Source organism: Phaethon aethereus (genome assembly GCF_964289735.1).
Source record: "Phaethon aethereus genome assembly, chromosome: W".
Lineage (NCBI taxonomy): Eukaryota > Metazoa > Chordata > Aves > Phaethontiformes > Phaethontidae > Phaethon > Phaethon aethereus.
Window position 1 is genome coordinate 21,148,131 of NC_138581.1, and position 26,597 is coordinate 21,174,727.

The following is a 26,597-nucleotide window of genomic DNA, read 5'->3' on the forward strand; positions in this document are numbered from 1 at the left end:
ATTCCATACCATATGACATCATGCTCAGTATATAAAGCTGGGATGAAGAAGAAGGGAGGGGCGGAGGGACGTTCGGAGTGATGGCGTCTGTCTTCCCAAGAAACCATTATGCGTGATCGAGCCCTGCTTCCCTGGAGATGGCTGAACACCTGCCTGCCCATGGGGAGTAGTGAATGAATTCCTTGTTTTGCTCTGCTTGTGTGTGCGGCTTTTGCTTTACTTATTAAACTGTCTTTATCTCAAACCATGAGTTTCCTCACTTTTACTCTTCCAATTCTCTCCCCCGTCCCACCGTGGGGGAGTGAGCGAGCGGCTGTGTGGTGCTTAGTTGCCGGCTGGGGCTAAACCACAACACTTATCAACTTTGTTCTCACAGTGACAGGTGCTGCAGTCTTCTTAGAAATGCAGCTTTCCTGAACAGAAAACTGATTTTATGATTCTATCCCAGCAAAACCAGGACAAATATAATGTTCATATTATTTAATTTTACATGCTTTCACAAAGTGAAGAAACGGGAAAATAAATCATGAGATTAATATTGTTAAACATCTCATGCACTTTGTCTTTCAGAGTTTGTTACATGGATTATCCTTCCATCCAGAAACTGTTGCCTCTGATGGAATATTTTAAATTGCGTTAGGTGAACTGAAAATGCAATTCTCCAAACAGCGAACACTTCTGAGCTGTGAGTACCAAATGTACCTATAAATTTGCTTAGATACTGATATCTTAATAGCCCTCCCTTGACTTAATGTGAACTTGCATGACTTTTCTAGATAGATGACCTTGCTCTCATCTTATAATTGTTCTTCCTGCTCATTGCAAAATACAGCACTTGAATATCACGTAATTTCCCCTCAGAGAACAGATATTCCTGAGTAGAAACAGATCTTTCTCTGCTTTTTGCAGAAATATGACATTATTCTGTTCCACTATTAAGTAAGTTCCCTTGGCAATGCAGGACATTTTACAAACAGATGAATGAACAGATAGGTTTCTGTTTCTAAGGCCTTATAATTTTGGGAAGATATTACACAGTGAAAAGTTGCAAACAATGGATTTTTTTTTTTTTTTTTTTGCAAACAAGGAGGAAGAATTGCTATGGATGGGTAAATGTGTTTAATGTCAGATAACTTTTTTTAAAATTCTTTTTTTCCTTTGATTTCTGACAAGAAATTGGCTACACCTATTTGGTCGACAAACTGAAGGCCAAAAGAGCCGGTAGTGATGAAAGGTTGAAAAAGGGAAGTGAGTCTTGGGAAAAACAGACAGAAAAGTGTAGGGGTGCACAGACAGCAGACTCCAGCCTGATATTCTAGTTGCATCAGTGCTTAGAATTACTTGCGAGAGAAGAATAAAATGGAATATATGCCAGTGTACAGTGTATTCTAGCGTGCCAGCTTTACCACTTGTGAATCACGGTCTGAGGAGTGGTTAATAACAAGCCAGAGGCAAAAGCAGGTTTATTAAGGGGCCATGAAAGAAACAGTGAGAAGTTTCAATGTTAGAAAGAAGATTGAGAGCCCCTGTACAGCTCCAACCATGGCAATTAACAGATTAGAATAAGATAAAACTGATTTGAAAAAAGGCATTTGTTGCAGTTTGCACTCCAGCTCCCAGCAGCTCCCAAGTTACAGTGGCTTTGGGAATATTTCTCTTCAAAAGGCACGTTGCAGAGGTATGGATGTCTATGCACTGAAAGAGAACATGAAAATATCTGCTTGTGCTCTCACTGAGGTTATGACAAAAGTATTGGCCATACTTAACCTTTGATGGGAAAATATTCAGAGCATAAACTAAGAATCCCAAATTTCCTATTGCAGTCCTTTCTAACATTTTTGTTTATGTTCTTACTTTCTTTTAATAGTTGGATATATGCAAATCTCTGATTTTAATGTACATCTTAGTCCACAGTAGCTGAATCTTCATCTCATCAAACCTTTCTTTACCTTCATTAGTGTTGTTTTAGCTTGTATGTAATTTGATAATGTTCTCTCCTTTCTCCTCTTTTCCTCCCCTCAACCAGTTCCTTTTTCGCCTCCTGGTTTGGTAAAAGTTTTCATACTTACATATGCTGAATTAAAAGGAAACTCAAGGTGAAACTTCAAGGTAACTTCAGCATTTTATTCAGTTTTGAGATGAATTTGTAAATCTTTCTTGGCAATGATGGGAAAGGAGTGGTTTCATGCAAACCTTATAATGAGGAAAACTGTGAATTTATGTTGGTTATGAAAGAATATATTCTGTCTGCCATATCCTGCAAAATGTCTGCACCAGTGGACTTTGGCAAGCTAACTAAACAAGAATGACTAGCAATATTTTATTTTTTCTAGTCCATTTTATAGCTTTAGCTATATGCAACTTTTTTTTTGCAAGGAAAAATTGTAAGGAATAAATAGAAACTCTACCTTTGATAACTGTCTACTGCCTCTGACTCATTTTTGCCTCTCTGTTTTTTTCCAGAATCTGATGATTGTCCAGGTAAATTTTAATTTATTATTTTTTTAATCAATACCCCAGATTACAACTTCTGGTTATCATTCAGGTAATGCATAATTCTTAGAACTTTTTGAGTGCTTAGTATAAACATAATTATTGTGCATAAGGCATAACACCGTCACTCACTACCAAAGCAATAAGTCAGAAATCTGAGGCAGTTTATGTATTTGAAAAGCCTCAGTGCAATATTGAAAAAATGCACTAAAATCTTATTGACATATGATTTTTCTTGGGAATAAGAAGCCTTGATGTTCTCAGTTCTCATATTCTTCCTTATACAAAGTGACAGAACCAAGAAGTGTTTCTGAATTACTCTGTTAGCTAATAAATGTAGCGATCAAACCAAAACAGATCTCATTTTATTTTAAAACTTAAAAAAATATTATACTTCTTAGAGTTTTGCTTTAAAGGTCTGGGTTTGTTTCTCTTCTTGGGACACTTTGGCAGCAGCAGTCACATGATGTTACACACAAATGGAAATACAAAGGAGTTTGTTTACATTCTTAATTATATAGGTTACTAGTGGCGCAAATCCACTGATGATCAGAGCAAGCTTTGCGGCATTAGCCTAGTTACATGAAATCAAACTAAAACAGGATGAGATACACAGTGTGAGATTGAAAGGTACTTTCACCATTGAATGTATTTATGGAAAGAAAAACAGCAACCAAACAAAATAAGAAATAAAAATTAGAACTACAAAGAGAGAAATGGTTTTGTTGCTCTAATTTTCTTAGAAATTGTTTAGTAAGTGGAAAAATATTTGCAATCTGGGCTTGCATTTGTAAATCTGCTGGCTAACGTGTTTCTATAACAAAGCAAGAAATTAGTTCTCAGAATGCATTTTATTTATCGGATTTCTTGTACTAGGATGTTATCTTTTTATTCATTCCTGAGTTGAAGGGATCTTACAGAAATGACTAATATACTTCAAATTTGTCACAACACATATTCTTTTTTGAATTCAATTCATTGAATGGTACACAGGACTTTACTCCCTTGCAAGACAATTGGAAAGCTCTCGACAGCATTTAGTGGGAGCTAGACTAATCACATCATCTTTCTAAAAATGTTATTCAAGTGTTTTAGTTGTTAATTCTCACTTACCAGTGATGCTAATGAGTAGCATATGTACACTAGTACAATACTCCTATCAACAAACACATGATAATTTGATTATAACCATGACAAAGTACATGAAAAATGGGAATTACAAATGACAAACTAATGCGGTCAACTCACTATATCTAAACTTGAAATTAAGATGTGAACTATGGGACAGGGGATAATGTCAATCTTGCTAATTACCTTAAAAGGAGAGTAGATTCTACCAACAGGAAAACAGACACAGTTTATAATGAGTTGCAAAAGTTTTATTCTATATTGGGATTTGGAGTCTTACTCCCCCAGAGCACATGGATGCACAGATCTACAATCTGGTTAAAGTCCACCACCATCTGACAGCATACACAGAAATCTCCCTGAACTCAGTAAACAAAGAGGTATCTTGCTTACTGTTACATGTTTAACTAAACAGCTGGGAAATAGGGAAGCTGGAAATCCATTGAAATGCCCCATTGGTATTAAGATACAAGGAAAATACTTGTGTGTTGCAGTTAACTTGGAAATGATGCATGCTGAATCACTATGCCAAGTTATTTTTTTATTTCTGATAACTCTCGTTCCTACTGCAGGTATGGTACTTTCCTGTCATTCTTCATTCCACTTCATATGCTCTTGTCCTAGGGGGGTTTCGAGGATTCCCGAGAAGGGTAGACACATATACACGGACTACAAGGGGAAAAGCAATAAGCGTTTATTAACTACAAGCATGCATTACACTAAGGGTATCTTGCAAAGAGATTGTCTTACCGACCCGAGGACTGTGAGGAAGGTGGCCCATCCGTACATTCTTGTATAGTCCTGCGCCGCATGCTCAGCCCAGCAGTCGGTAGGTGCCAGCTTTACGTGGACGTCCCCACGGAGGCAACGGTGGCCTCGCCGTACACCGAATCCCCTGCTCTTCGGGAAATCCCGGTATTTATACATTTGCAGAGGAGCGGGTTTCGACACACGTGACCAGCGAGTGCCGAAACACGCCTCTGTTGCTGACTCTCAGCATAGGGAGCCTATGGCATATGCGCCCGCTGGTCAGGCGCGCTGCACACACCATAGCCATCCTGTCTATTGGTTCGTAGACTTTGTACACGCGGCATATTATCAATCATGCTTAAGCCAATAGCAAGATGTTGCAAGGATTCCTCCCTCCACGTCCTCCCCTAGCATTGTTCAACTTTCTTATCTCTGTGGGAAACCATCTGGTTTCTCTCACCCACATCCTATACAAAAAGGTACAAAAAATAAATCTTTTAAAAACACTGCAAGTTATAATCATGCTGAATATTAATGTCAGATACTAACATTAGGAATAATAAAAAGTGATACAAGTAAATTAAGGAATATATGTTTGGAAAATTATCTTTTGAAGATCAAAACCCAGGTAGATTAAATAACCCTCTGACATTTTTTTTAGTTATACATTAAAGTTTTTTAAATGCTCTTTCTAGCACTAAAAGTAGAAAGAGGATTATTTTCACATGTAAGGCTTTCATATCCGAAGAACACAGTCACTACATACAGCCTTATAGAGCACGTATATCAGTTATGTAAAATTAATTGAGGCTGTCTAAATCTTGGCTTTGAAACAAAGGTTCATGGAGGAAATGCTGAAAACTACTTGGCAGCAACTGTTGCTAACAGTGCAGGTTAATAAGTGGCATCGGACCTGATTGTGATCTGATTTTAAATATTTTTACGCTTCCACGAGCGACATTGAATTTCAGCAAAACATTCATGATATTCACTAATAAAAGCTTTTATCTGTCACCTGTGGCATAAATCTGCCTCCTTATGAATAAGTAATTATTTGAGGCAACTTTAAGCTATTTCATTACCTATTACTTGCTCTCATTTAACCTGAATATTGAAAAAAAGAAAAAAAACTAAGTAATTTTTAACAGGAAGAACATAGGAATAATTTGGTCATCCTGACTCAGGCAAAATCGCTTCTTTTTAATGTTACACTTCTACAGCATAAAATGGGGATAAATCGAACAGTATCCCAGAAAAATATTGTAAATATCAAAACCATTCTTTGCTTCCAAGACTACCATGAAGCCTCTGAAGCTATAATCGCAAAAACTGTATTCATATTCACTGGTACGATGTTGTTGTGATAATACTGTTCTTTTATTAGTTCCCATTTATTACAGACCAGATATGATATTCTTTCCACAGTTTTCTCAAAGCACCGTTGCAAAAGAGACATAATTCTCCAATAAATTTCCATTACACAGTCCTCACACAAATCCCCACTAAAAGCATAGTTAAAAAAGCAATACACCATTAATAATGTTTTAATTAAATAATATCCTGTTAACATGAAAACTACTTTAGCCTGAGTGAAAAACACATACTTTTGTCAGTTGCTAATTTTTCTGTGACCTTAATTTTGCAAATATTTGATGCCATGATAGAATATAAGGAAGAATTACCATGGTAGGAAAAATCCTATTGATATAAAGAAAAGACAATTGCTTAGAATTGTACGTTCCATATTTTAGGGTAAATACACGCAGAAACAGACCTTTAAGATTCAAAGTGACATTTTTGATTGGTATGATTTATCCCAGTTTTGTGAAAATTCACAGTTTCTCCAAAAATGTATGTACATTTTTGATGCATCAGACTAGTCTAGACTAGACTAGGATAGAATACTTCCAGTTGGAAGGGATCTACAACAACCATCTAGTTCAACTGCCTGATCACTTCAGGGCTGACCAAAAGCTGAAGCATGTTATTAAGGGCATTGTCCAAATGCCTCTTAAACACTGACAGGCATGGGGCATCAACCACCTCTCTAGGAAGCCTGTTCCAGTGTTTGACCACCCTGTCAGTAAAGAAATGTTTCCTAATGTCAAGTCTGAAACTCCCCTGACACAGCTTTGAACCATGCCCACGTGTCCTGCCACTGGATACCAGGGAGAAGAGATCAGCACCTCCTTGTCCACTTCCCCTCCTCAGGAAGCTGTAGAGAGCAACGAGGTTGCCCCTCGGCCTCCTTCTCTCCAAACTAGACAAACCCAGAGTCCTTAGCCGCTCCTCATAGGACATGCCTTCCAGCCCTTTCACCAGCTTTGATGCCCTCCTCTGGACGCATTCAAGTACCTTAACATTCTTTTTAAATTGTGGGGCCCAGCATACCTTGTGTCTTGAAGACTCTTCCGTGGTTATAAAAAACAAAGTTCTGTCAGAGGCACCAGTCTTGGAGCCAGGTGTTGATGTCTTGAGCACACCTGTTTCTTCCAATGTCTCTCCCCATTACTGGGAGGATTGAGGAAAACACTACCTGTGCTCCTGAACCTTTTAGCAGTCTTCCAGGGCCCTGAAATCTCTTCTGATTGAGCTTGGACTTCTGGTTGCAACATCATTAATATCCACGTGAAAGAGCAGGAGTGGGTAATACTCCGAAGGCTGTACTAAGCTCATCAGTTTTCTGGTGATATGCCTGATCTGGGCCCCAGGGAGGCAGCAAACTTCCCCAAAAAGAGGATCTGGTCTGCAGATGGGTGTCTCCATTCCCGTCAGGAGGGAGTCACCTATGACCATAACTCGCCATTGGCACTGGTCTTAATGCAGCTCTTGATGTGAAGGGTTGGTTGATCTGACCTTGGTGAGAGAACTTGCACAGATTCCTCCTCTTCCATCTCATCGTGTCTTTTGTCTACCCTACCCAGAGCCTCATACCTATTCTGTAAAGGTAGCTTAGAGGGCAAGGAGGGGCTCCTCTTATAGCTCCATGCAGTAAATTGCTTCCACTCCTCCCTATCTTTCGTATCACTGCCTTCATCTTGGTACAAAACAGATACTGGACCTACCTCAGTAGTGTCCATGCTGAGTTGGCTTGTGTGTACAAGAAATGGTAGAGCACAACTCCATTGGTTGATCTGCCCTTGCAGAACTGCTTCACCGCTCTGCAGACAGAAGAGGAAAGGCCCATCACATCAGGAAAGACACTGGAGCTGAGTAAGGCAGCCCAATCTGCTCCCCGTATAACAACCAGCGCAACTAAGAAAAGGCGACGGGTGATAGTAGTAGGCTATTCTCTTCTGAGAGGTACAGAGGCACCCATTTGCTGACCTGACACACTCTCTAGAGAGGTGGGCTGCTTACTGGGGGCTCGTATCAGGGATGTTACCGAGAGACTACCAAGCCTCGTACAGTCCACTGACTATTGCCCGCTGCTGCTGTTTCACGTGGGCACCAGTGATACAGCCAGGAGCACTCTTGATGTCGGAGACAAATGAAAGATTCTAGGGGGGCAGGTCAGTAGGAGACAACACAATTAAAAAAAGATTCATGAACCCGGATTTAGTGGTCAAGAAGATGAAGAAGTAGTTGTACTTAAGCAGTAAACCATGAAGACTGAGTTGTTCCTGCACTCTTGAAAAATGTAACTGTCATGAGATCAGCAGAATCCACAGTAACTAGGGTAAAGGTAAAGGTGGCAGGGGGAGATCATGACCACTGACTCAGTTGAGGGACTATGCAAATTACCCCCCCACTCTTTCTAGGAGCATGTGCGATAATTTAAATATGTGTAACCAATAATAAGCAATGTGGTGATTACTTGACAATGAATGTAAATTTGGGAGGGTTCTCTAATTGTTTTCGCTAATCGTGTAACGGGATAAATATGTGGTGATTCCTTTGTGTGGGGTGCTAGCTTTGTGGAATACCACCTAGCACCCATATCTGTGCAAATGTGCTTTAAATAAAATACCTCTACTCTGTGTGTATATTTAGCATGTTGCACACCGGGTATACGATCCCACTTTTGGGACAGCACTCTGAGGAGTATCAAGGATTATAGAGCCCTGGGAGCGGCAGTAAGGGCCTCTGGAGCGCAGGTAGTTTTTTCATCAGTCCTCCTGGTCAAAGAGAAGGGGTTTGAAAGTGCCAGTCGAATCTGGTGAATCGACAAATGGTTACAGGACTGGTGCCACAGCCAGGGGTTCAGCTACCTAGACCATGGGGCTTGCTTTGAGAAACCTGGTCTACTGGGGGCTGATGGGGTCCATCTGTCAGAGAAGGGGAAGAGCATCTTCGGTCATAGGCTTGTTGCCGGGGGACGGGAACCGCAATCCATCCCACTCCTACCAGTTTGATGCCAGTGCCAGCAATAGATGCCCAGAGCCTGGAGAAGGATCACAGGTCAGCGGGAGAGCACCTGAAGAGCAGCACAAAGGAATTCCAGCCACTCCAGACAGTAATTCAGCTTAATCGGGGTCCCAACTTAAATGCCTCTATGCAAACGCACGTAGCATGGGGATTAAACGAGAGGAGTTAGACACGTGTGCACACCCACAGGGCTATGATCTTATTGGCGTCACGGAGACGTGGTGGGATGGCTCCTATGACTGGAGCATTGGAATGGAAGGATACAGGCTCCTTAGGAAGGACAGGCAGGGGAGATGAGGAGGTGGTGCCCTCTATGTCAATGACCAGCTGGAGTGCATGGAGCTCCACCTGGGGATGGATGAGGAGCTGACCAAGAGCTTATGGGTCAGGATTAAAGGGAGGGCAGGCACAGGAGGCATTATAGTGGGGGTCTGCTACAGGCCAACCGACCAGGAAGACTGAGTGGATGAGGCCCTCTATAGACAGATAGGAGCAGCCTCACGTTCACAAGCCCTGGTCCTCATGGGGGACTTCAATCACTCCGATACCTTTTGGAGGGAAAACACAGAATCACAGAATCATTAAGGTTGGAAGAGACCTTTAAGATCATCAAGTCCAACCATCAACCCAACACCACCATGCCCACTAAACCATGTCCCAAAGTGCCACGTCTACACATTTTTTTGAACACTTCCAGGGTTGGTGACTCCACCACCTCCCCGGGCAGCCTGTTCCAATGCTTGACCACTCTCTCCGTAAAGAAACTTTTCCTAATATCTAATCTAAACCTCCCCTGGCACAACTTGAGGCCATTTCCTCTCGTCCTATCGCTAGTTACTTGGGAGAAGAGGCCAACACCCACGTTGCCACAACCCCCTTTCAGGTAGTTGCAGAGCGCGATAAGGTCTCACCTCAGCCTCCTCTTCTCCAGACTAAACAACCCCAGTTCCCTCAGCCGCTCCTCATGAGACTTGTTCTCCAGACCCCTCACCAGCTTCGTTGCCCTTCTTTGGACGCGCTCGAGGACCTCAACGTCCTTCTTGTAGCGAGGGGCCCAAAACTGAACACGGTATTCGAGGTGTGGCCTCACCAGTGCCGAGTACAGGGGTACACAGCAGGGCGTAAGCAATCTAGGAGGTTTCTGGAATGCGTTGATGGTAACTTCCTTCTCCAAGTGATAGGGGAGCCAACGAGGAGAGGTGCTATGCTGGACATGGTTCTCACCAACAAGGAGGGGCTGGTGGGGAATGTGAAGCTCAAGGGCAGCCTTGGCCGCAGTGACCATGAAATGGTGGAGTTCAAGATCCTTAGGGCAGTGAGGAGGGTGCACAGCAAGCTCACTACCCTGGACTTCAGGAGAGCAGACTTTGGCCTCTTCAGGGATCTGCTTGGCAGAGTACCATGGGATAAAGCCCTGGAGGGAAGAGGGGCCCAAGAAAGCTGGTTAATATTCAAGGATCACCTCCTCCAAGCTCAGGAGCGATGCATCCCAACAAAGAGGAAGTCAGGCAAAAACTCCAGGAGGCCTGCATGGATGAGGCCTGCCAGCTCATGAGCAAGAATCCTTTTGCCCCTTGGAGTCAGTTGCACTCCATCAGCGGCCTCCTCGCAGCTGATGGAGTGCAACTGACTCCAAGGGGCAAAAGGATTCCTGCTCATGAGCTGGCAGGCCTCATTGAGAGGGCTTTAAACTAGATTTGGAGGGGGAAGGGGATAAAACCGGGCTCACTAGAGTTGCACCTAGGGGTAGCGTGCCAGAGCTGAAATCGATAGCCCAGCTCAGGTGCATCTACACCAATGCACGCAGCATGGGCACCAAACAGGAGGAGCTGGAAGCCATTGTGCAGCGGGACAGCTATGATGTAGTTGCCATCACAGAAACATGGTGGGATGCTTCTCATGACTGGAGTGCTGCAATGCATGGCTATAAGCTCTTCCGAAGGGATAGGCAGGGAAGGAGAGGCGGTGGGGTGGCTCTGTATGTTAGGGAGTGTTTTGATTGCATAGAAATCAAAGATTGTGAAGACCAAGTACAGTGCTTATGGGTAAGGATGAGGGGGAAGGCCAATGAGGCAGATATCCTGCTGGGAGTCTGTTACAGACCACCCAACCAGGATGAAGAGACAGATGAGACATTCTATCAGTGACTGGCAGAAGTCTCGCATTCGCTGGCCCTTGTTCTTGTGGGGGACTTCAACCTACCGGACATCTGCTGGAAGTATAACACGGCAGAGAGGAAACAATCTGGGAGGTTCCTGGAGTGTGTGGAGGATAACTTCCTGATGCAGCTGGTGAGTGAGCCCACCAGGGGAGGTGCCTTGCTGGACCTGCTGTTTAGAAACAGAGAAGGACTGGTGGGTGATGTGGTGGTCGGAGGCCGTCTCGGGCTTAGCGACCACGACATGATAGAATTCTCAGTTGTGAGCGAAGTAAGGAGAGGGGTCAGCAAAACTGCTATCATGGACTTCCGGAGGGCAGACTTTGGCCTGTTCAGGTCACTGGTTGAGAGAGTCCCTTGGGAGACAGTCCTGAAGGACAAAGGGGTCCAGGAAGGCTGGACAGTCTTCAAGAAGGAAATCTTAAAGGCGCAGGAGCAGGCGGTCCCCATGTGCCGTAAGAAGAGCTGGCGGGGAAGGCGACCGGCCTGGCTGAACAGGGAGATTTTGCTGGGACTCAGGGAAAAGAGGAGAGTTTATCACCTCTGGAAGAAGGGGCAGGCAACTCAAGAAGGGTACAAGGATCTCGTTAGGTCAAGCAGGGACAAAATTAGAAAGGCAAAAGCCCAGCTAGAGCTCAGCCTGGCTACAGTCGTAAAGGATAATAAAAAATGCTTCTACAAATATATTAACAACAAAAAGAGAGGCAAGGAGAATCTCCATCCCTTACTGGATATGGCGGGGAACATTGTCTCCAAGGACGAGGACAAGGCTGAGGTACTTAATGCCGCCTTTGCCTCAGTCTTTAATAGCCAGTCCAGGTATCCACAGGGTATTCAGCCCCCTGAGCTGGAAGACGGGGATGGAGAGCACAATGTACTCCTCATAATCCAGGAGGAAGCAGTCAAGGACATGCTAAACCACCTGGACACCCACAAGTCTATGGGGCCTGATGGGATCCACCCGAGAGTACTGAGAGAGCTGGCAAAGGAGCTTGCCAAGCCACTCTCCATCATTTATCAGCAGTCCTGGTTAACAGGGGAGGTCCCAGAAGACTGGAGGCTTGCCAATGTGACGCCCGTCTACAGGAAAGGCCGGAAGGAGGATCCTGGGAAGTACAGGCCTGTCAGCCTGACCTCTGTACTGGGAAGATCATGGAGCGGTTGGTCTTGAGAGTGCTCACAGGGCATGTGCAGGACAACCACGGGATCAGGCCCAGCCAGCATGGGTTCATGAAAGGCAGGTCCTGCTTGACCAGCCTGGTCTCCTTCTATGACCAGGTGACCCGGCTAGTGGATGAGGGAAAGGCTGTGGACGTTGTCTACCTGGACTTTAGTAAAGCCTTTGACAGCGTCTCCCACAGCATTCTCCTGGAGAAACTGGCAGCTCGTGGCTTAGACAGGTTTACTCTTCGCTGGGTGAGGAACTGGCTGGATGGCCGAGCCCAGAGAGTTGTGGTGAATGGCGTTAAATCCGGCTGGCGGCCGGTCACAAGCGGTGTTCCCCAGGGCTCGGTTCTGGGGCCGGTCTTGTTCAACATCTTTATCGATGACCTGGATGAGGGAATCGACTGCTCCCTCAGTAAGTTTGCAGATGACACCAAGTTGGGTGGGAGTGTTGATCTGCTGGAGGGTAGGAGGGCTCTGCAGAGGGATCTGGACAGGCTGGATCGATGGGCAGAGGCCAACTGTATGAGGTTTAATAAGGCCAAGTGCAGGGTCCTGCACTTCGACCACAACAACCCCATGCAACGCTACAGGCTTGGGGAGGAGTGGCTGGAGAGCAGCCTGGCGGAAAGGGACCTGGGGGTGCTGGTTGACAGCCGGCTAAACATGAGCCGGCAGTGTGCCCAGGTGGCCAAGAAGGCCAACAGCGTCCTGGCCTGTATCAGAAATAGTGTGGCCAGCAGGAGTAGGGAAGTGATCGTGCCCCTGTACTCGGCGCTGGTGAGGCCGCAGCTTGAATCCTGTGTTCAGTTTTGGGCCCCTCACTACAAGAAGGATGTGGAGGTGCTGCAGCGTGTCCAGAGAAGGGCAACGAAGCTGGTGAGGGGGCTGGAGCACAATTCTTATGAGGAGCGGCTGAGGGAACTGGGGTTGTTTAGTCTGGAGAAGAGGAGGCTGAGGGGAGACCTTCTCACTCTCTACAACTACCTGAAAGGGGGTTGTGGCGACGAGGGTGTTGGTCTCTTCTCCCAAGTAACTAGCGATAGGACGAGAGGAAATGGCTTCAAGTTGCGCCAGGGGAGGTTTAGATTGGATATTAGGAAAAATTTCTTCACTGAGAGGGTGGTCAGGCATTGGAACAGGCTGCCCAGGGAGGTGGTGGAGTCGCCATCTCGGGAAGTGTTCAAAAAACGTGTGGATGTGGCACTTCGGGACATGGTTTAGGGAACATGGTGGTGCTGGATTAATGGTTGGACTTGATGATCTTGAAGGTCCTTTCCAACCTAGTGATTCTGTGATTCTGTGATTCTGTGATCAAGGAGCTCCTGGACAAACTCAAACACTGGAACTGGCTCCATCTGGCACGGGGGCAGCTTCCGACATCTTCTCACAGAAGCCACCCCTGCAGCTCCCCCGCTACCAAAACCCTGCAACATAAACCCAAAACAACATACGGTAGATTACTTATATGGATAATACTGGTATCAAGAGAATTAGATAAATCTCAGAACCAGACAAACCAATCCCAGAGGAGGACCCAACCATCCCGGAGCTGGGAGGAGAAACTGAACCAACCCCAGAAGTGGGCCCAGAGGGGGACCAATAAAGTAACAGAGTCTCACTTCAGAGATGATCCACATCACAGAGTCTAGAGTCAACCAGGCATTCCCAGTGAGAGTCCAAGAGCTCATAGTTTGTGCGGAATTCAACCTGTTTAGGAAAGGAAAAGTATGTGCAGCATGAGAAGCTCTCAGAGAGAGACGCTCCATTTTGGATAAAAATTAAGTCATTTTTAGATCATAGAAACATAAGAGGGAATAGGAAACCACCACTTCAAGCAGCTGTTATTTTTCACGTGTGATAGCCAATAGATGATGATGTCTTCTGTTCTCTCAGACCAATTTTTATTTTTCCAGACTGTTTTCCTGTTCTCACAGTTAGAACAGCCAATGGCAGTTACCAATTCTTACTTTCTCAGTACGTTTTCCCCTTTTTCCAGACTATTTTTCACCTTTTCAGATGATGAGTTCCCTTTACACTTCCTTGTTTTCGCTCTTATCGATGGTATCTTAAGATGTCTCCGGTTTCTAGGTACCCAGCTGTACTTCAAAGATGCCAGCTCCACTTTTCAAGGATGCTTCTTATTCACAGGCCTAGTTCTCAGGCTTGCAGTTCCCAGGCTGGCAGGCATTTTCTTCTGTTCAAAAATTTTCCAGCAGACATTTTCTTCTGTTTGGTAATTTTCCCCTTTAACCAGGTCACCTTTATGGCTGCTCACATCAGAAGCAGGGGCAGGTAACCTGGAAGGAGTACAGAGGCACTCTCTGAGCATGCAGAGACACGGTTAGGAAAGACAAAGCCCAAATGGAACTGAATCTGGCAAGGAATGCCGAGAAACACAAGAAGGGCTTCTATAAGTACATAAGTGACAAAAGGAAGACTAGGGATAATGTGAGGCCCACTGCTGAATGAGGCAGGGGACCTGGTTACACAGGACATGGAAAAGGCTGAGGTACTGAATGCCGCCTTTGCCACAGTATTTACTAGGAAGACCACCCTTCAGGAATCCCAGGTCCCAGAGACCAGGAGAAGAGTCTGGAGCAAGGAAGACGTATCCTTGGTGGAAGAGGATCAGGTCAGGGAATTGTCCTGGTTTCAGCCAGGATAGAACCGGTTTTCTTCACAGAAGCTAGTGTGAGGCTGTGTTTTGGATTTGGGATGAGAAACTGTTGATAATGTGCTGATGTTTTGGGTTGTTGCTGAGCAGTCAAGGACAGTCCAGCTTCTTGTGCTGGCCTGCCAGCGAGCAGGCTGGGGGTGCACGGGGAGCTGGGAGGGGACACAGCCGGGACAGCTGACCCAGGCTGGCCAAAGGGATATTCCCTACCATCCGACGTCATGCCCAGTACATAAACTGGAGCTGGCCGGGGGGCAGAAATCGCTGCTCGGGGACGGGCTGTCGATCACTGGGTGGTGAGCAATTGCTGTATTGGGCATCACTTGTTCTTGCACATTCCTTTGTTGGTATTATCATTGTTGTTTCCTTCTTTCCTTCTGTCCTATTAAACCGTGTTTATCTCAACCCACGAGGTTTTTTTTCCTAATTCTCTCCCCTGTCCCACTGTGGGAGGGGGAGTGAGTGAGCGGCTGTGTGGTGCTTAGTTGCCGGCTGGGGCTAAACCACGACAGTCCTTTTTGGCGCCCAACGTGGGGCACGAGGCTTGAGATAATAACGGTTGCAGGTCACAATATCAGTTTATGTGATTTGCATGATGCTCTCGTCTTTGCTGTACATGTTAAGGACTCGTGTTGGTTTCTGCGGGCTGCTGTACTCTGCAATGATTAGTAATGTCTCGCCTGCGAGTTTTGTTTTTAGAACACTGACCTTAAGCTTAATGTGGTATCATCTGAGCTCTGTACTAAAGCCGTTACTGTATTTTGGCTACTGTCTTGTGGAGACGATTAGCAATTATACTTCTGCCTCCGAAAGGTTTTTTATGGAGGAAATGCAGAATGGTACCTTTGCTACCCTCTATCATAACGTTTCCTCCTTCATCACAATAATTTTTCAGTATTTTGAACACCCTTGGGTAGTTAAAATACCTCTATTGCTACATCTGGGGAACATTGTTTCGGTTTTGTCTAAGGTTGGCAAGCAATTTAAGAATATCACCCGGAGATCTGCCCCAAGGCTGGATAGTTATGAATGGCAGGGTGTGTGGAACAGCATGGGCAAATGCCTAGGGCGGTGGGCACCTCCGGTGTTTTGGAACTTCACTCCCGAACAAGTGCATAATCCTGATAAACTAGCAGAATATTTGGAAGAAGTATGCTGTCAGCCTGGCAGTTCCAAGGAGACACAAATCATTGCAATGTGCTGGGGCCTGGCCCATGCCTACCGAGCTCTATTTAACACTATGCAAAGGGGAGAGAGGCTCTCTGGGTCTGATGGCAATGTGACAGGCACTGCGACTACTCCAATCCCCGTGATGGGCACTGTGACTACTCCAACCCCTGCAACAGGCACTGTAGCTACTCAGACTGTTGCAGCTGAACCAGAGAACCAGCCCATCCCGGTATCAGTTGCCCCTATACAAAAGAAGAAATCTTGGAAGCGGAAGTCAGCTCGTTTAGTAAGGGACGAGGAAGATATTTCTAAGAAGGAGCCAGAGGAAGAGAGTGAGGAGGCAGAGTGCTCTGAAGCAGGGCCATCACAAGGACGGAAGAGGGAAGAGAGCGAGTCATCGCTTGAAGAGGAGGAAGAGGAAGAACTCATAAAAGAGACGGTAACTACCCGATCTCTATCCCTGAGTGAATTGTGAGATATGCGAAAGGATTTCAGCCGTCGTCCAGGTGAGCACATTGTCACCTGGCTGCTCTGATGCTGGGATAATGGGGCCAGTAGCCTGGAATTAGAGTGTAGGGAAGCCAAGCAGCTGGGATCCCTTTCTAGGGAAGGGGACATTGACAAAGCAATTGGAAAAGGTGCACGAGTCCTCAGCCTCTGGAGACGACTCCTGTCGGGTGTGAAGGAAAGGTATCCCTTCAAGGGAGATGTTCTATGTCACCCAGGCAAGTGGACCACCATGGAGAAAGGTATCCGGTACCTGTGGAGTAATCGCTGAGGGGTACTTTGGAAAACGCACACCCCTCTCAAAAGCTACCACCCCCCCAAGGTGCGACCCCTCCTCAATGAGTGTGCGCACTGAATTTTTCCTAGTCTGCACCTTTAAATGCGAAGCGAGAGAATTCTGCACCAATCCTGATAAAGGTATGTATGACTAGAGTCACTCAAGCTCCACCTGCGAAGTAAAACACTATAAGAGCTGGATGTTAGGGAAGATACCATCGTCGTGTACCACTCTAACTTCTGGGATCAGTCGACGGGCTGAGCCTCTCTTCCCCCCCATCGGGACGCCGTTGGGTAAGATTCGAACCCTTGGTCATACCAAGTGCCTTCCCGGGAAACTTAGAAATCTCTATATAGAGTCACTTTACATCTTTTAACGCGTTTATAGCCAAGTAGTGTCCCTCGTAGTTTTAGCATTTGCACGTACTTTATAGGTAGTGAATTTATCACCGGCAATCCAAAGAACCTGTATATCTGTTGCTTCAATAAATCGCACTATTGATTGACTCAGCCGTGTGTTCAATAAATTGCACTATTGATTGACTCAGCCGTGTGTGGTCCCTGAACGCGACCGTACCTCTGAGTGCGGCCGTGTTAGTTCAGGAGGTGTCCGGCTGAGCAGGTAGTGTGATGTTAGTAGTGCATCCGGACCCGTGATAGTCCAACAAAGGTGTTGGGCGCAACCGGACTACTAACGCTGACTTTGGGCATCACTCAGAACCTAAGCTCAGCCGCCCCCAGTCCCTCTGATATCTGAGGATTGACTGGAAAGCAAGGGGGTTTAGTTTCTGCCAAATTGCTCTGCCTCTTAACGCAACAGAAAAAAATGGCGTCACGGACAGGATTGCCATGGATAAATTGCTGCAAAACCACAAATGTGCCCCTTCCCAGGCTGGGAAGGAGTGGGCTCAAAAGTTTTGGAAAGATGAAAAGAAAGTGGTAGAACGTATTGAGCAGTGTCAGGCTGCGCAAAAGACTGGAGCAAAAAAGGGTAAAGATGTGATTTGTGCGGTGTTGGGAGCCTGTTTGTCTTGTGCTCAGCAAGAAGCTAAAGAAACTCCTGCTCCCAAACTAGTTTCCGATGCAGAACATACTGCCTTAAAATCGGAAAATGAGGTGTTAAAGTCATCATTAGCCTTTGAGAGGGAGACAGGAAAAAAACTGGGAATCAGAGTTGATAAACTTGTAAGTGAGAACGAACATCTAAAACAAATGCTAGAAATTAAAGAACAATTGCTGGAAAGGGTTAATCGTCTGTTAGATAAAATGCAGCCTTCTGCTCCAGTTAGGCAGGTTCGTAGATTAATGTGTAGTACAAACCCTGAAAATTGGGATGGCGATATTAGGTTTGATAGTGATGATGACGAGGAGGAAGAGACCTCTGATTCTGAATCTCAATTGATTTCTTTGAGACCTTTGGTTAAAACTGAGACTGTTGTTGATGACAATGACGAAGTCCGCACTACTGTGCGAACGATCCCGTGGTCACCAGCAGAGCTGATAAAAATACAAGAGAAATTCTCGAGGCGGTCAGGAGAATCAGAAGTCAAGTATGTGTGGCGAGTTTCTCTTGAAGGAGGAGACCGAATTATGTTAAGTGAGGAAGAAGCAGGAGGCTTTTGGGGACCAGGAGTATTTTTAACTGTTAGGCCAGGAGACCATAGTTACTCCTTAACTGCACGAGCTGCATACTGGGCAGGTGGCATAGATCCCCAGGAGAGAGGAGAACCACTGGAAATTAAAACGGCCAGCTATTCCGATCTGGCCACAGCAGTACAGAAAGCAGCCTGCATTCAGGCAATATATGAGAGAGATGAATTAAGGAAACCCCCGATGCTAGCCCCTATTGATCCAGCCCGATTAACCTCTCTTATTCGTGGCCTTCCTGATTGTCTCAAGATGTTTGTAGCAAATACCCAGGATCGCATACAAGCTGCTAGTATAAAGGCTAATCGCGGTCGTGGACGAAATCGGCACACCCCCATACCCACCTGGAGTGAATTTGTACAAGACATAGACAGGTACGGACGCCGAATGGGCTGGGTCGGTTCGTCCAGTACAAAGTCCTCAGATCATGCCCGGCGAGTTCGCCAAGTCCACATTCAAAACCCCAAATACCCTAAATTCAATGAGAGATTTAAATCTAGTAAAGAACGGGGTGAATTGTGGTGTAAAGCCATAGATTTGGGTGTACCCCAACAAATCTTGCGGGGCGCCTCTATAGAGGATCTCCGTACATTAGTCCAATCCCTGGGTAAGAGGAATAACCCAACAGGGGAGAAATGCCTCGCTGGGAAACCCCCAAACCATAAAGAAAGCGTACCTTCTGCACCAGTATGTAATCCAACTGACAGGGCAGAAGTCCAGCAAAAAAACTTCTATCCCCGGGGAGGGCAGTGAGCCACCCTGCTCGGCGGGTCTTAGCAATTCAATGGCTCTCTAATGAACACTCTGACCCTATAATTGCCATTCCCGTTGGACCCCGGAAAATATTGGTAAACTTTCTCATCGAAACAGCACAAACCCTGGGCATAAAACCTGGACGACGCAGGGTTAAATTCACCGGAATCGATGGTGTGGAAAAGGAGGGCCCCCCACTGCGAGAATCTCACTCTGGCTGCCAGAGGAACGTAAATTAACTCGGGCAGAAGTACGAGTTGGTGCTGCATACACTAATATTTTAGGATTTGACATATTGCGTGGGCGGATGTGGAAACTCCCAGATGGGACTGTGTGGAGTTTTGCAAGAAATAAAAAGGATCCAGGCACTGTGAAACTGAGCCTGTTACAAACATCTATACCCTTACCCCCCTCTAAAATCACTAATGTTCGGCAATATCCTTTGCCAGCAGCAGCACTTATGGGAATTGACGGGGTGGTAACAGAATTAGAAGAAAGAGGCATTATTAAACGAACTCATTCGCCATACAATTCACCGGTGTGGCCAGTAAAGAAACCGACCGGGCAGTGGCGTTTTACGGTAGATTACCGCCAGTTAAATGCTAATACGGCACCTTTGACTGCTGCAGTTCCAAACATGGCAGAAATAGTGACATTGATACAAGGCGCTGCCCATCCTTGGATGGCTGCCTTGGATGTCAAAGATATGTTTTTCATGATCCCTCTCCTTGAACAGGACAAAGCACAGTTTGCTTTCACATGGAAAGGGATCCAATACACTTTTAACAGGCTTCCACAAGGATATAAACATTCCCCCACGATTGCCCACAATGCTTTGGCTAAAATCTTAGCAGAAATTCCTGTTTCATCTGATAGTACAGTATATCAGTACATCGATGACATTCTGATAGGGGGAAAAAGCCAAGAGAGTGTAAGAGACACCATGGAAATCATTCGGAAAACACTGCTTGATTTAGGATTAGAAATTCCAGACGCAAAGTGTCAGGGACCTGCACAGGAAGTTAAATTCCTGGGAGTCTGGTGGGTTAATGGAGCTGCTTCTATTCCTCAGGATACCCTGGAAAAAATAGAGCATGGACAAAGGCCATCTAGCGTAAAGGAATTACAACAAGTTTTGGGAACCCTAAGTTATTGGCGCAAACACATTCCAGGTTTTGCTATTATTGCGCGTCCTTTATATAGTTTGCTCAAAAAAGGAAAATCATGGGAATGGACTGAACAACATACGAGTGCATTAGAGTTGCTAATTAAGGAGCTGAGGTTATTCCAACAACTTGGTCCCATACATCCAACTGACCCTATTTATGTGGAATGGGGGTTCAGTGAACATGGCTCTCGTTGTAACCTATGGCAAAAGGGGCCAGAAGGACCGGAAAGGCCACTAGAATTTACATCTCACTCTTTCAGCGATACTGAAAGGAGATATTCAGATCTTGAGAAGGGTTTACTGTCGCTAGTGCGAGCAGTGAAACAAACAGAACAAATAAGGAGAGAACAAAGTGTGATTATTCGAGGACCCTTCCGCCTCCTGGACATAGTACGTAAAGGGACAATACCACCTGCTGGTATTGCTCAGAAACCCACAGTTCGTAAATGGTATGCATACCTAGAGGGCATTAATGAAATTATGCCAATTACTGAAGGTAATATTAAAATATCTAAACTACAAAAAGACATAGATAGTACCCTGTTGTTCCAGGCTCCGCCAAACCATCCCCAATTCAGGAAGCACCTCCTCTAAAGGAAGACAGTGATCTAACAGGAGTATGGTTTACTGATGCATCATCCCATAGGGAGAACAACAAGTGGAAGTACACGGCTGTAGCACTGGAAGTGGTAACAGGAGAAAAATTGATTGAAACCGGTGAAGGCAGTGCTCAAGTAGGGGAACTTAGAGCAGTTCTATTAGCTGCGCAACACGGTGCTAGCCATATCTACACTGATTCATATGCTGTTTTTAAAGGAGCCACTGAATGGATTGGCCACTGGGCAGTCAATGATTGGCAAACGGATAGTTGGAAACAACTGTTAGCTGGGTAAAAGGTACGATTGTATGACGCCATCTACCAACTGAATAATCGATGGAGCGGAGATGGCTGCCCCAAAATGAAAGCCTTCACCCCAAAGGTTCATACTAAACCAGGAGACTATCCCACAGGATTTTACACCGGACAACCTGTGCTAGTGAAAATGCCCCAGATTGGAACAGTAGCCATGGTACTGACTACCCCCAAAAACCCCTATGCATGGGAAGCCAAAGATTGCTCAGGAAAAGTACACCGGATTAGTACCCGGTGGATCTCACCCTCTTTCTAACCTTGCCCGTTGAATACAACCGAGCACGTTTATTTCTTTTTGTGTTCACAGGAATCCAGGAAAAGAAGGCTCTGAATTGAGGCAGATGTCTGTGGTTGCAAAGTGAACCACTTTGGTGAAAAATGTGGTGCTTAGTTCTGACTTTAATACAACTTCCTTTGATGTATAGCTGGAAAGATCCAGGATGGCCGTGGTCCCAAGCCTATATCGGACACACTGGAGTCATAGGAACACGTGCCGTCAAAGAAAAATTAAACTTAGCTACTGTGGTTATGCATGGGGCCGAGGTGTTTTCAAGACATGAGTGGAGCTGGGATAACGGATGGCTTCCAATCCTGAAGGGAAAAGCAGGAGAAGGAATCCAGATAGGGTGTAGGATGATTAACGGATCAACCCATGAGAAAGCCACATTAATGGCAATATATGGAAACCCAGTAGCCTCAGAGTTTTGTGTCGCTGACAAATGGGATTGTTGGTATAACTTTACCCTGGTGGAACCCACTATTGTGACTTGTAAGTGGCAACAACACTGTACAGGTTTAGGGCCATCACAACCACATTGTACAGGGTTGTTGTTTCGGTTCAAAATAGACATAATTGAACCTAACCCAGATACACCACCAGGTCTAACTCCATACATCCTATTTGACACCCTGAAATACGGAGCTAGGAACATACCCATTGTCACTATGACATCTCGTAATGACCCTTGGGACCATGCATTGTCACGATATAGTGGAAGTGTTGGAACACTACAAAACAAAAGGAACTTAAATCTCTCTACTCTAGTTATACATGGAGATGAAGTGTTTTCGAAGGATGGATGGAGTTGGAATGACTCTCTTCAGATGGCTGAACTTCAAGCCATTTCAGGACAGGCAATACAAATCAACTGCCGAGTAACTAACGGACCTAATTACCATAGGTCAACCAAAATCAAAGCATATCATACCGACTCTACCAGACCAAAGAACTACAACACTGAGTGTTACAAAATAACCGAACCAAATTCGGATTGTTGGTACAATTTTACTCTGACCAAACCCATAATTGTATACTGCCTTTGGGGTTCCGAAGGCACGGAATTAATATTTGAATTTATGATTGATACAGCAACATCAAAGGATAAGAAACCTTTACCCCCGCAAACATCTAAAAATGTACCAACTCGGCCTCCCATTGGTCTAACTCCCTTCATCTTCAACACAGGCCCTTACATAATCAAATATACAGGTCAGCAACAAGTGCTGTTTAATCCGTCATACTCCCTCAAACAGGTGGAGATGTTGATGCAAATTAACATCTCTACGATTAAACCAACCTGTCCACCATTCCTAAATATATCCCATGCAGGGTGGTTAGCCTGGTTACGTGGGCGAACCCTCGTCTCTTCAAGACGGACAAGGAGAGACGCAACCGGTATTATAGGGACAGGATTGGGAGTCTTAAACAGTATAGATGCTGAAGTACTCATAAACAAACTGAGCACGACAACAAGTGATTTAAGCAAATTAGGACACCCATTGCGGTCTTCTCTAGTAGCACTGGGAACTAACCAATGGCTTGTGTCAGATTTGTTACCTCAGTGGGGAGAAACAAACGAAAAGGATCACCAATTGATTGTGGATGCACTTGGTGCAGCCCAAAATAATATTTCTCTAGCTCTCAGTTGCATCCAAGCTCAACTATGGATGCAATCTGTGGTGGCAGCAATTATAAGAGAAGGTGAAGAGGGCATCTTACCCTCTGAAATTCGAAAGGTAGTTTGGGATAATGCAACTACATTTGAGAGAAAATTCCAATCATGGTGGTATTTGGTCAATTTTACCTACAACCCTACTGATGGCAAAGCCACTGCTTTTGTCTTAACAATACGCAATGCTTCGGTATATACCATATACCCAATCATTGCGTTAGGATTAAATCACAACGGAACTATACTCTATCCTATAGAGCATAGAGTATGGGCCCAACGAAATGAAAACAGATGGCAAACTATTGACGTTGCTGCATGTGTGGTACGGGAACAACAGGGATTCATTTGTGAAAGTAACATCATCAAAGGCCAAGGCATTTGTCTTGACACTGAACGAAACATTTGTCATTTTGAAATACATCCCAATGAAACCCTTGAAACTGTGCTTGTATATATTGGAAAAGGGTGCGCTTGTATGAGAACCCCTTGTGATTTTGTGTTTGTAGATAATGTTACTGTGGATACTAACAATCGCTCAAATATTTGTGTTTGTAACTTTACTAAAATTGTAGGATGTGACTTTATCTATTCAGCTCCTGTTACATCTTACCAACTACTACAATCAAATTATATTCTATTTCGAGATCTGCTACCTGTCCCTGTAGGAATGAATCTTACCCTGGTGAGAAAACTATTACAACATGAAGACCTGAAGCGGTTGCTGAAACAAGTTCGGGAAAATGGACAAAAGACTCTGATTACTGTCCATCATGATGTAGAGAGAATACATCAAGTGTTGGAAAGAGTAAGAAGGGATGGAGGACACCACTGGTGGGACACTTTGTTTGGATGGTCACCTACCACAACAGGAATCTTCAACGAGATGCTTCACCCTGTTGTTGTCTTATTAATGCTCACCGCATCATGTTTTATTTTAACAATTGTTTTGCATTTTAGACTTTGGATTATGTTGAAACGTTTGTCCATATCCCCAGAAAATATCTGTGCGCGCGATGATCCTCATAGCAAGAGTGTATATGACACTTCCCATCTATTCTAAAAGAAAAGAATCGTGAAGCTTGAGTGACTATAGTCACGGGGTGGATAATGTGGAGTAATCGCTGAGGGGTACTTTGGAAAACGCACACCCCTCTCAAAAGCTACCACCCCCCCAAGGTGCGACCCCTCCTCAATGAGTGTGCGCACTGAATTTTTCCTAGTCTGTACCTTTAAACGCGAAGCGAGAGAATTCTGCACCAATCCTGATAAAGGTATGTATGACTAGAGTCACTCAAGCTCCACCTGCGAAGTAAAACACTATAAGAGCTGGATGTTAGGGAAGATACCATCGTCGTGTACCACTCTAACTTCTGGGATCAGTCGACGGGCTGAGCCTCTCTTCCCCCCCATCGGGACGCCGTTGGGTAAGATTCGAACCCTTGGTCATACCAAGTGCCTTCCCGGGAAACTTAGAAATCTCTATATAGAGTCACTTTACATCTTTTAACGCGTTTATAGCCAAGTAGTGTCCCTCGTAGTTTTAGCATTTGCACGTACTTTATAGGTAGTGAATTTATCACCGGCAATCCAAAGAACCTGTATATCTGTTGCTTCAATAAATCGCACTATTGATTGACTCAGCCGTGTGTGGTCCCTGAACGCGACCGTACCTCTGAGTGCGGCCGTGTTAGTTCAGGAGGTGTCCGGCTGAGCAGGTAGTGTGATGTTAGTAGTGCATCCGGACCCGTGATAGTCCAACAAAGGTGTTGGGCGCGACCGGACTACTAACGCTGACTTTGGGCATCACTCAGAACCTAAGCTCAGCCGCCCCCAGTCCCTCTGATATCTGAGGATCGACTGGAAAGCAAGGGGGTTTAGTTTCTGCCAAATTGCTCTGCCTCTTAACGCAACAGTACCTGAGGGAGCTAGCTGTGCTGCAAGTGATTTATGGTGACTTGGACAATGGACAATCATCCAAAGATCCAGATGAAGTCAATTGCACGCGACCTATGTGGCGGAAGTTTGTACGGAGTGCACCATCATCATATGCCAACTCATTAGCAGTAATGGCCTGGAAAGACGGAGAGAGACCAACGGTGGATGAATTGGCTGGCCAACTCCGGCAATACGAAGAAAGTCTCTCTTCCTCCCTACGGGCCTGCGTCTCTGCTGTAGAGAAACTGTCCCGGGAGTTCCGGCAATTCAAAGAGGATATGCCCTACCCTCCACCCGTACGGACCAGTGTCTCAGCCATTAGGAGTAAGCGCTCTTCTGTTCAAGAGAGAGGATATAGAGGATACACACCACGAGCCACCCTGTGGTTTCAACTGCGTGAGTACGGAGAGGACATGAGGAGGTGGGATGGAAAACCTACCTCGACCCTAGAGGCACGAGTACGCGAGCTGCAAGGAAAAAACATTACAAAGGGGGGTTCAGGTTCCTCCAGAAAAATCGTCGCTCCACTTTCCAGTGGGCAGCTTCCCAGAAAGAATAGAAGAGCTGATCTCACCTCTGATCCTCTTGAAAGGACTTCTGATTCATATTTACAAGAAGTGGGTAACGAGTACTATGACCAGGACTAGAGGGGCCCTGCCTCCAGCCAGGCGGAGGAGAGGGACAACCGAGTTTATTGGACTGTGTGGATTGGATGGCCTGGCACATCAGACCCACAGGAATATAAGGCTTTAGTGGACACCGGTGCACAATGTACCCTGATGCCATCAAGCCATACAGGGACAGAACCCATCTGTATTTCTGGAGTGACAGGGGGATCCCAACAGCTGACTGTGCTGGAGGCCGAAGTGAGCCTAACTGGGAAGGAGTGGCAGAAGCACCCCATTGTGACTGGCCCAGAGGCTCCGTGCATCCTGGGCATAGACTACCTCAGGAGAGGGTATTTCAAGGACCCAAAAGGGTACCGGTGGGCTTTTGGTATAGCTGCCTTGGAGACGGAAGAAATTAAACAGCTGTCCACCTTGCCTGGTCTCTCAGAGGACCCTTCTGTGGTGGGGTTGCTCAGGGTCGAAGAACAACAGGTGCCGATCGCTACCACAACAGTGCACCGGCGGCAATATCGCACCAACAGAGACTCCCTGATCCCCATCCATGAGCTGATTCGTCGGCTGGAGAGCCAAGGAGCGATCAGCAAGACTCGCTCACCCTTTAACAGCCCCATATGGCCAGTGCGAAAGTCTAATGGAGAGTGGAGACTGACAGTAGACTATCGTGGCCTGAATGAAGTCACGCCGCCACTGAGCGCTGCCGTGCCGGACATGCTGGAACTTCAATATGAACTGGAGTCAAAGGCAGCCACGTGGTATGCCACCATTGATATTGCTAACGCGTTTTTCACAATCCCTTTGGCGGCAGAGTGCAGGCCACAGTTTACTTTCACTTGGAGGGGTGTCCAATACACCTGGAATCGACTTCCCCAGGGGTGGAAACACAGCCCTACCATTTGCCATGGGCTGATA